Source organism: Tupaia chinensis, unplaced genomic scaffold, assembly GCF_000334495.1.
Source record: "Tupaia chinensis unplaced genomic scaffold, TupChi_1.0 Scaffold000270_1, whole genome shotgun sequence".
Taxonomy (NCBI): Eukaryota; Metazoa; Chordata; class Mammalia; order Scandentia; family Tupaiidae; genus Tupaia; species Tupaia belangeri.
In genome coordinates this window covers 4,867,762-4,876,273 of record NW_006159750.1, presented here as the reverse complement: position 1 = coordinate 4,876,273, position 8,512 = coordinate 4,867,762, and the positions used below count along the sequence as shown (strand labels likewise).

At 42.6% G+C, this 8,512-nt stretch overlaps 1 protein-coding gene and 1 pseudogene across 4 annotated transcripts in view; one reads left to right on the top strand and one right to left on the bottom strand.

Annotated features, from left to right (window-relative positions):
* LOC102490449 (proteasome subunit alpha type-1-like) overlaps positions 1–1,473 on the bottom strand; it is a 4,164-nt pseudogene extending 2,691 nt beyond the window's left edge.
* Positions 1–8,512, top strand: part of CLCC1 (chloride channel CLIC like 1) — a 30,254-nt gene that overhangs the window by 961 nt on the left and 20,781 nt on the right. The window contains exon 1 of one of the 4 annotated variants that reach the window (XM_014588207.2): positions 1,469–1,572. The exons of the other annotated variants lie outside the window; for them this stretch is intronic. The gene's annotated coding sequence lies outside the window, so the exon portion shown is untranslated. Of the gene's footprint in view, positions 1–1,468; positions 1,573–8,512 lie in introns of those variants that run through there. 4 annotated transcript variants of the gene reach the window in all.

Here is an 8,512-nt window from a genome sequence, read left to right as displayed (position 1 = left end):
TGCTGAAACCCACTTTGTGTGTTTCCTGTCCCTGCGAGTGTGGACCTGGCAGTTCCTCCTCTGGGTCCTTCGGCCCTATGTCCTCTGAGTAGCCCCTGGGGACCACTAGCACTTTGTTATGGAGAGAAGCATAGGGAGAGCCTGCCTAGGCTCTACCACCTACTAGTCCAGTGGCCTTGGGCAGGTTTTTTGTTTTTGTGTCTGTAAAAGGAAGATAATAGTACTACTATCAAGAGTTTTTGTGTTGGTTAAATGAATGAGTACATGTAACAATGCGTAGCACATAGTAACAAAATATGAGCTACCATTATTATGTAAGTTATATATATTTTTTATTTTTAGAGGTTTTTGCCTGGTGGGGAGACAGGTAGTGAGAAAGTGAGAAATCACCCCCCAGAGGGGATGGCCATGCTGCACTCCCTTCTCCTTTTGGGATCTTGGGCACACGTGCCTGGACCAGGTCCAGTACTTGAACCTAGGTCAGCCATGTGAGAGTCCAGCAACATAACTGCTATACCATTTGCTAGTCCCTGTAAGTTATAATCTTGATATTATAAGTACCAAAGCCTGAGGCAGATGAGAAAAATGGTAAAAATTATAGGAACAGGGGAGAGAGACTAGGAAACACTGACAAGTGGGAGAATGACTTAGCCTCCACCATTAAACCAAACAGAATAGTTACTTTGCATAATAATACTTTGCTACGCAGAGTGTGGTTGGTGGCATTACCAGGAACTTGTTAGAGATGCAAATCTCAGACCCACCTCAAATATACTGAATCAGAATCTATTTCTTTTTCTTTTTAAATTTGCTATAATGCTCATGCACTCTTCAGAGCGAGAGAGAGGGAAGGTGAAACAGCACCCCCAGGCAGGATGGCCACACCACAATCCCTTTTCCTCTGTTCTCCTTCCAGGATTTTGGGAATGCTCATACTCATGCCCTGCTTGATTTTCAAGCCCACCAAGTCCAGAACTGGAACTGCATGTAGTTGACCATGTGGGATCTAACCCCTTAACCAACAAGCTAGGAGCTGGCCCCTGAATCTGTTTGTAATAAGCCCTGGGGCAGCTTTGTTTGATGAGATTAGCTGTGGATTTCTCAGGGAGTTCAAGCCTTAAATCAATGATTCTGGGGGTCTGACCTTAGGCCTTGAATTCCCAGCTGTTTCTGTTGTATCATACTCTGTCATTTCTGTGTTGCTAACCTCTAGATCTGTTGATCTCCATTGGAGAAGGTAACATAGTTGCCGACAGTACGACTTTGTAGGTGTCTTAAAAACTCAGCTGCTTGCCAGGCTTAGCGGCACCTTCTTTTGTGTAATGTCCCCCAGAGTGCTTTTTCCAAACCCACATTTCCCCCAACCAGCCTCCCCACACAATGTGACACTCCTAGTAGATTTCTCCACCCACTTGATATCGTATTATCATATGAGCTTTTTCTTCTTCTACCTTTAGACATTTTCATCTTCATCTCTCCTCATCAATTTCTATTCATGAAGAAGTGTGCATCCCCGTGGCCTGTGGAAAACCTTTCCTGTGGACTTGATTTCATACTCTCCCATCTTCCCAGGTCCTCTATTCAGTTTATATCTTGTCTTTGTCACCTGCTTCTTAACCATTTAGAATTAGGCTTCCCTGTCATTCTGTGAAAGTAAGTTAATAAATGGCCAGCTAATTAACAAATACAGTGGCTTTTTTTCTCCCCAGACTTCATTCTTCTCATCATCGCTGGAGTATTTTATATGATTAATACCTCTTTCTTGAAATTAAAGCTCTCCTTGGTTTTTACACATTGCTTTTTAATTTTTTCTTTTTTGGCTTGCCTATTGCTCTGATAGTCTGCTTTCTTCTCTTATATTTGAGTCTTTCATGGCTTTATTTCTTAGCTTAACTCTTATTTTTTTTCCAGGTATTCAATTATTCAGTATTTTTAGTGTCTTGAGAACATGATAGGGATCTTGGTATTTTGATTTTACTTTTTTATTTTTAGAATTATTTTATTTAACTTTATCTATTTATTTTCGTTTGACTCAGGGTGGGGGGCAAGAAAGCAAGCTGCATGGTCTGGGAATCAAACCGTGATCAGCCATGTGGGAGTCTAGTGCTCTTAACCACCATGCCACCTGTCAGTCCCTTGATTTTACATTTTAAACACAAAATTTTTTTTTTCTGTCAGTAGTTTACGTAATTTATCACTTTTCAAAAGAATTATTTATTTAATTTTATTATTATTTAAAAAATTTTGACCAGAGAGAGAAAGTGAGAAAACAAGCCTCCAAGTCTGGGACTCAAACCGTGGTCAGCCCTGGGGGAGTCTAGGACTTTAACCACCACACCATCTACTGGCCCCCACTTTTTTTTTTTTAAAGAGAGATTTTTAAGAGACAGAGACAGAAAGCGAGAAATCACCCTCCAGGAGGGATGGCCACACCGCAATCCCTTCTCCATTCTCCTCTTGGGATTTTGGGCACACAAGCACATGTGCCCAGCTTGTGTTTTAAGCCACCAATTCTGGGACTTGAACCGTGGTTGACTCTGTGGGTGTCCAGCAGCATAAACATTATGCCACCTGCTGGTTCCAAATTTATCAATTTATTTGATCAGTTTCTGTGCTTATCATTGTGTCTTTCATTCATACCTACTCTTGTGGCAAAACCTCTTGAACATACTAGGGGTCTAAGTGTTATTTATGTATGAAGAAATCTGTATTAATCGTTTGCTAGGCCTGCCGCAATGGAGTACTGTGGTTTATGTAGTAGCTTAAACCACTGCTAAAGGATTGTGTTGCAGTGCATGCTTTTCTTCCTCCCTCCTCTCTTTTTCTCTGACGTGTGTGCACATACTCTATCATGAACAAAGAAAAAGAAACATATGAAAAAGAATGTAAACTAGATTCTATTATTTCCCTGCTTAAAACCCTCTAGTGGTTTCCTGTTTCATTTAGAGTAAAAACCATACTCTTTACTGTGGCCTACCACTCCTTATCTCCCCATTTCCCAACTCATTCGCAAGACCCAGCTATTCTGGCCTTCCTCCTGTTCTTTGAATGCTTTAGGCATATCCACCCTGCATGGATTTGCTGTCTTTTTTTATTTTGGAGAGGTTTTTGCTATAGGGCGCGTGAGCTCGCCAGACAGACAGAGAGAGATAGAGAGACAGAAAGTGAGAAATCACCCCCCAGGGGAGATGGCCATGCTGCAATCCCTTCTCCATTCTCCTTTTGGGATCTTGGACGTGCACACATGCACACGTGCTCAGAGTGAGTTTAAGCCACCGGGGCAAGGACTTGAACCTTAATCGACTACATGGGACTCCAGCAACATAGCCATTACACCAACTGCTGGTCCCTGGATTTGCTGTCATCTCCCAAGTCTTCCTAAGGTTATTTTCTTTTCTGTTTAAATGTTACGGTCATCTACTGATACGTAACAAACCACCCCACAGTTAAATGCCTTTAAATGATTTATCTATCGTTCATGATTCTGTGGGTTCATGGGGCTTGTTTGGGCTCTACTGGCTGGTTCTTTTACTCTACATGATGTTCTGGGTCATCAAGTCAGTCACCAACGGACTGGGCTAGAATCAACAAGATGACTCACTCACGTGGCCGGCCATTGATGCTGGCTGCTGGCTGGGGGCTCAGTGCGCCCCTCTGCCCAGCCTGTGCACAGGGCTTGGCTTTCTTATAGTGTGGCAGCTAGGTTCTAAGAGGGCGTGTCTCAAGAGCAGGTGTTCCAGAGAGATAATGCAGAAGCAGGCAACCCTGTTATACAGTAGGCTCAGAACTTACACAGCCTCATCTCTCCTGCGGTATTTTGGTTAAGTAGTTATAGGACCAGCTCAGATTCAGGAGCAGGAGAAATAAACTCCATCTTTTAATGAGAGTGACAAAGATTTTATGGTTGTCTTTTTTTAAAAATTATTTTAGGGGGGCTGGCGGGTGGCATGGTGGTTGAGGATGCTGGACTCCCACGTGGCTGACCACAGTTCAAGTCCCAGACCTGCTTTCCCCTTCTCTCTTTCTCCCTCTCACTTTCCCCCTCTCTCACTCTCTCCCTTTCTGGTCAAATTGAAAGAAAGGAAGGAAGGAAGGAAGGAAATTAAAAAAATAATTCTTTAAAAAAATTAATTAGTTAATTAATTAATTTAAATTTTGACCAGAGAGAGAAAGAGAGTGAGAAGGCAAGCCTCCAAGTCTGGAGGAGAGAAAGAGAGAGGAAAAAGCAGAGAGGGGAAGAGCTAGAGGAGCGAGAAGCGAGAATGCAAGCTGCCGGGTCTGGTACTCAAACTGTGGTCAGCCATGTGGGAGTCCAGCACCCTTAGCCACCTCACCACCTGCTGGGCCCTCATGGTCATCTTTAATCTTTTCAGATGCCTTCCCTTAAAATACCCAACATTAATCCATCTGTACCATTGTGTTTTATCTTTTTAGCATTTGTCATTATCTAAAATTGTATTTGTTTTGTTTATTTGTTTGTTTTTTGCACCAACTTACTGTCCTTCCTCCCTAAAATGTAAGCTGCTTGAAGAAGACCTAGACTGGATAGGCTCCTGGTATCCCTGTCACTTGAGACAGTGCCCAATAGACAGGTATTTAGTAACTAGTGAACAAGGAAGTGTTGAACTTATCTCCTGCAAACCATATTCTTGTTCTGAAAAGTTTTTAAGTCAATAATATCACCATTAAAAAAAATTATTTTATTTAACTTTATTTATGTATTTATTTTAATTTGACAAGAGAAGGAGAGAGAGAGAGAGAGAGAGAGAGAGAGAGAGAGAGAAAGCAAGCAAGCAAGCAAGCTACCAGTCTGGGACTTGAACTAAGGTCAGCTATTGGGACTCCAGTTCCCTTAACTGCCATGCTACCTGCCGGCCCCAATATCGCCAGTTTTGTTGTGGGTAGATCTTGAAATCTTGGAGTCATGCTTTCTATCCTTTTTTTTTTTTTTTTTAAATTATTATTGTAACTAGCAGTTAGCGGAATAGCTATGTCGCTGGACTCCCACGTAGTCGACCGCGGTTCACGTCCCGGACCTGGTGGCTTGAAACTCATGCCAGGGGCGTGTGCGTGTGTGCCCAAGATCCTGGGAGGAGAATGGAGGAGGAGGGATTGCAGCGTGACCATCCCCCCTGGGGGGTGATTTCTCGCTTTCTGTCTCTATGTCTCTGTCTGTCTGGCGAGCGCACGCGCCCTATACCGAAAAAAAACCTCTCCCCCCCAAAAAAAATTATTAAATTGAGTTAATTAATTTTCACATGAATTTTGCCAGAGAGAGAGCAAGCTGCCAGGTCCAGGACTTGAACCACAATCAACAATGTGGGAATTCCAGCACCTCAACCACCATGCCACCTGCTGGCCTCGCTTTTCATGTTCCTTTTTCCTTCCACGTGCAGTCAGTTACTGGTGTCATTAGAAATAACCTTCACAATACGCCATGGGTGTTCTTTCTGTTCCTGTTACCACCATTCTTTCAGATCAACCACCACATTTTTTTTTTGTTGTGGTTGATTTTCTGAGTTCATTTTTTTCTTTTCACTTACGCTAGTTTGATCTTCCCAGAATGGAGCTCCCGTCACTTGAGAGCTGTTGCTGGCATGTGAAGTTAACGTCAGCTTTGTATTTTGCTGGTCATCACAGCCATCTCCGTCGCTACCTCCCACCACAACCATTTTAGCATTTACAGTTTCTGAACATACAGTTGGCTCTTTTGCCTCTGCCTCCCCTATCTTGCACTCTTACAATGTTAACCATACTTCGGATTCCATTTCCCATGCTTTTCTACCATGAAATCTTTCTTGTTCCTAATCAGCTGTGTCCTCTCCCTCCTTTAAACCTCTAAACTCCTTTGAATCCTTGCTGTGGCATTGTCTATTTGCATTTGCTGCTTAACAAACTTTTTTTTTTTTAAAGCTAGTGTCTCACTATGTCATGATCCTCTTGCCTCAGCCTCCTTAGTAGATGAGATGAGAATACAGGTGCTCGTCACCATGCTTGGCTTTTAAGGTGGGCTGGGAGTTGAACCTGGGTCTCACATGTGCCCTCAGCCTAAGTAGCAGTGTCAGTCAGGATGTCATGACTGGGCCTTAAGAGATGTTTACTGAATGTCTTTCATGTGCCAACCACTGGGCTGGGTGTGGCTTGGGGAGATGGAGAGGTCAATGGGAAGGTGAACTAAAGTTTGGCTAAGATGTTACCTTTCCCTGGAGAATTTCACATGATGGGACAGTGGTTTTCTGCCTTGGCTGTACATATTGGACCCACCCAGGGAGTTTTAAAAATCCCATTGCCAAGGGCCAGCAGGTGGCATGGTGGTTAAAGTGCTGAACTCCCATATGGCTGACTATTGTTTAAGTCCCGGACCTGGTGGCTTGCATTCTCACTTTACCGCTCTGTCTCTCTCGGGTCAAATTAAAAATAAGTAAATTAATTAACATTTTCTAAAATCATTTATTTAATTCCATTTATTGTTATTTATTTTTAAAATTTTGACCTGAGAAAGAGAAAGCAAGCCACCAGGTCCAGGACTCGAATTGTGGTCAGCCACATGGGAATTCAATTCCTTTAACCACCACCTGCTGGCCCCTCACCTTTTTTTTTGTTTTTTAGAGAGAGACATGTTTGTTCTAGGGTGCATGTGCTCACTGGAAAGACAGAGACAGAGACAGAAAGTGAGAAGTCATGTCCCCAAGGGGGGACATGGCCATGCCACAATCCCTTCTCCTCCATTCTCCTCTCAGATCTTGGGCATGTGTTGGGACCTGTTTGGCTGAACACTTTTTTAGGGAAGGCTGTGGATTAGAAATAAACGTAACAGCAAACACACAAAGACACACAAGTATAGAAAGGCGAGGATCGGATGGGCCTGACTTCTGAATGAGAAAGCACAACCAGAACTGGCCTCAGGTTTATTTTTTTTAAAGAGCAGAAAATGGAGAAAGAGAAAATGGAATACTATATATAATAAAAACAACTAGTTGTCTATATATTTATTCTCACTCTTTTCAGTTTTGTCATTTACAGTTTCAAGGTTGTTTCCCATGGGACAGGCTCTTAACAAGTACCTAGCCAGTTAAAGCTCCTAAAAAAGTGTTTAAAAGGCGAATTATTCTTGCCAAACAACTTCTTAAATCTTACCTATCTGCTTTACATTAAATAATTATGCCTCTAATTGTTTGCCTCTCTTTTTTTTTTCTTTTTTTGGGAGAGGTTTTTGCTATAGGGCGTGTGCACTCGCCAGAAAGACAGAAAGCGAGAAATCACCCCCCAGGGGGGATGGCCATGCTGCATTCCCTTTTCCTTCATTCTCCTCTTGGGACCTTGGGTACACACGCACACGTGCCCAGCGTGAGTTTAAGCCACTGGGTCCGGGACTTGAACTGCGGTCAACTACATGGGAGTCCAGCAACATAGCCATTACACTAACTGCTGGACCCTAATTGTTTGCCTCTCTTTACACGGATAAAGATATCCTCCAAATTCCTTCCAAAATGTGTTAATATTGTTCTTAAATTTATTAAATTAAAAAGTTTTCAGCATACTAATATTTTTAAGACAAAATCTAATAAACACATATAACTTTTTTTAACCTAATATTGTCCTATAATATTAATATCGGGTATAGGGGCTGGATTCCCACATGGCCAACCACGGTTCGGGTCCTGAACCTGGCAGCTTGCTTTCTTGCTTTCCCTTTCTCTCTCTTTCTGTCTCTCTCTGGTCAAATTAAATAATAATAATAAATGGAATTAAATAAATAAATAAATAAATTTTTTAAAATATTAATACTGGGTATCGACAACAACAGGCAGATAGCGTTTTTGTATGTAAGTGCTCTCAGCCATCGTTAATGAAGCTCACAGAAGCGCATTTCTGCATGTGTCTAAAGGTTGCCATGTTTTTTCACAGTGGCCACTCTCCACAGGCGTGCATACACATGCACCCAGCAGGAGTTTTAAGCTGCCAGATGTGGGACTCAAAACGCAGTCGACTACGTGGGAGTCCAGCGATGTAACCATTATGCCATCTGCTAGTCCCACATAAATTTTTTAACAATCCCACTGCCTGGTCCTAACATCCGAAATCTTGATTTAATTGGTCTGGGATTGCGACCCGAACATTGAGTTTTGAGATCTTGTCAGGTGATTTTAACGCATAGCCAGGGTTGAGAGCCCCTATGCTAATGAATGAGACAGACTGGTCAGTGGCTAATTTCTGAAAGAGTAAACAGGGTACATGGGGACCACAGAGAAGTATTTAGTTTAGCCTGCAGTTACTTTTATTTTTACAGCTAGACTAAGGTGGTTATGGGCAGGGCCCACAGAGCTTTCTCATCTTGGGGTTCCCTTATCTGATCCTTTTATGTAGAAGGTATAAGGTAGGCTGTCCAGTGGAACTCGGTGGTGACAGAGATGTTCTCTGTGCAGTACAGTATGGTGGCCGGCGTAGTGGGTGTGAATGAGGAACTGATTCATTTATTTAGCTATAGGGTATGTGTACTCTCCAGGGAAAG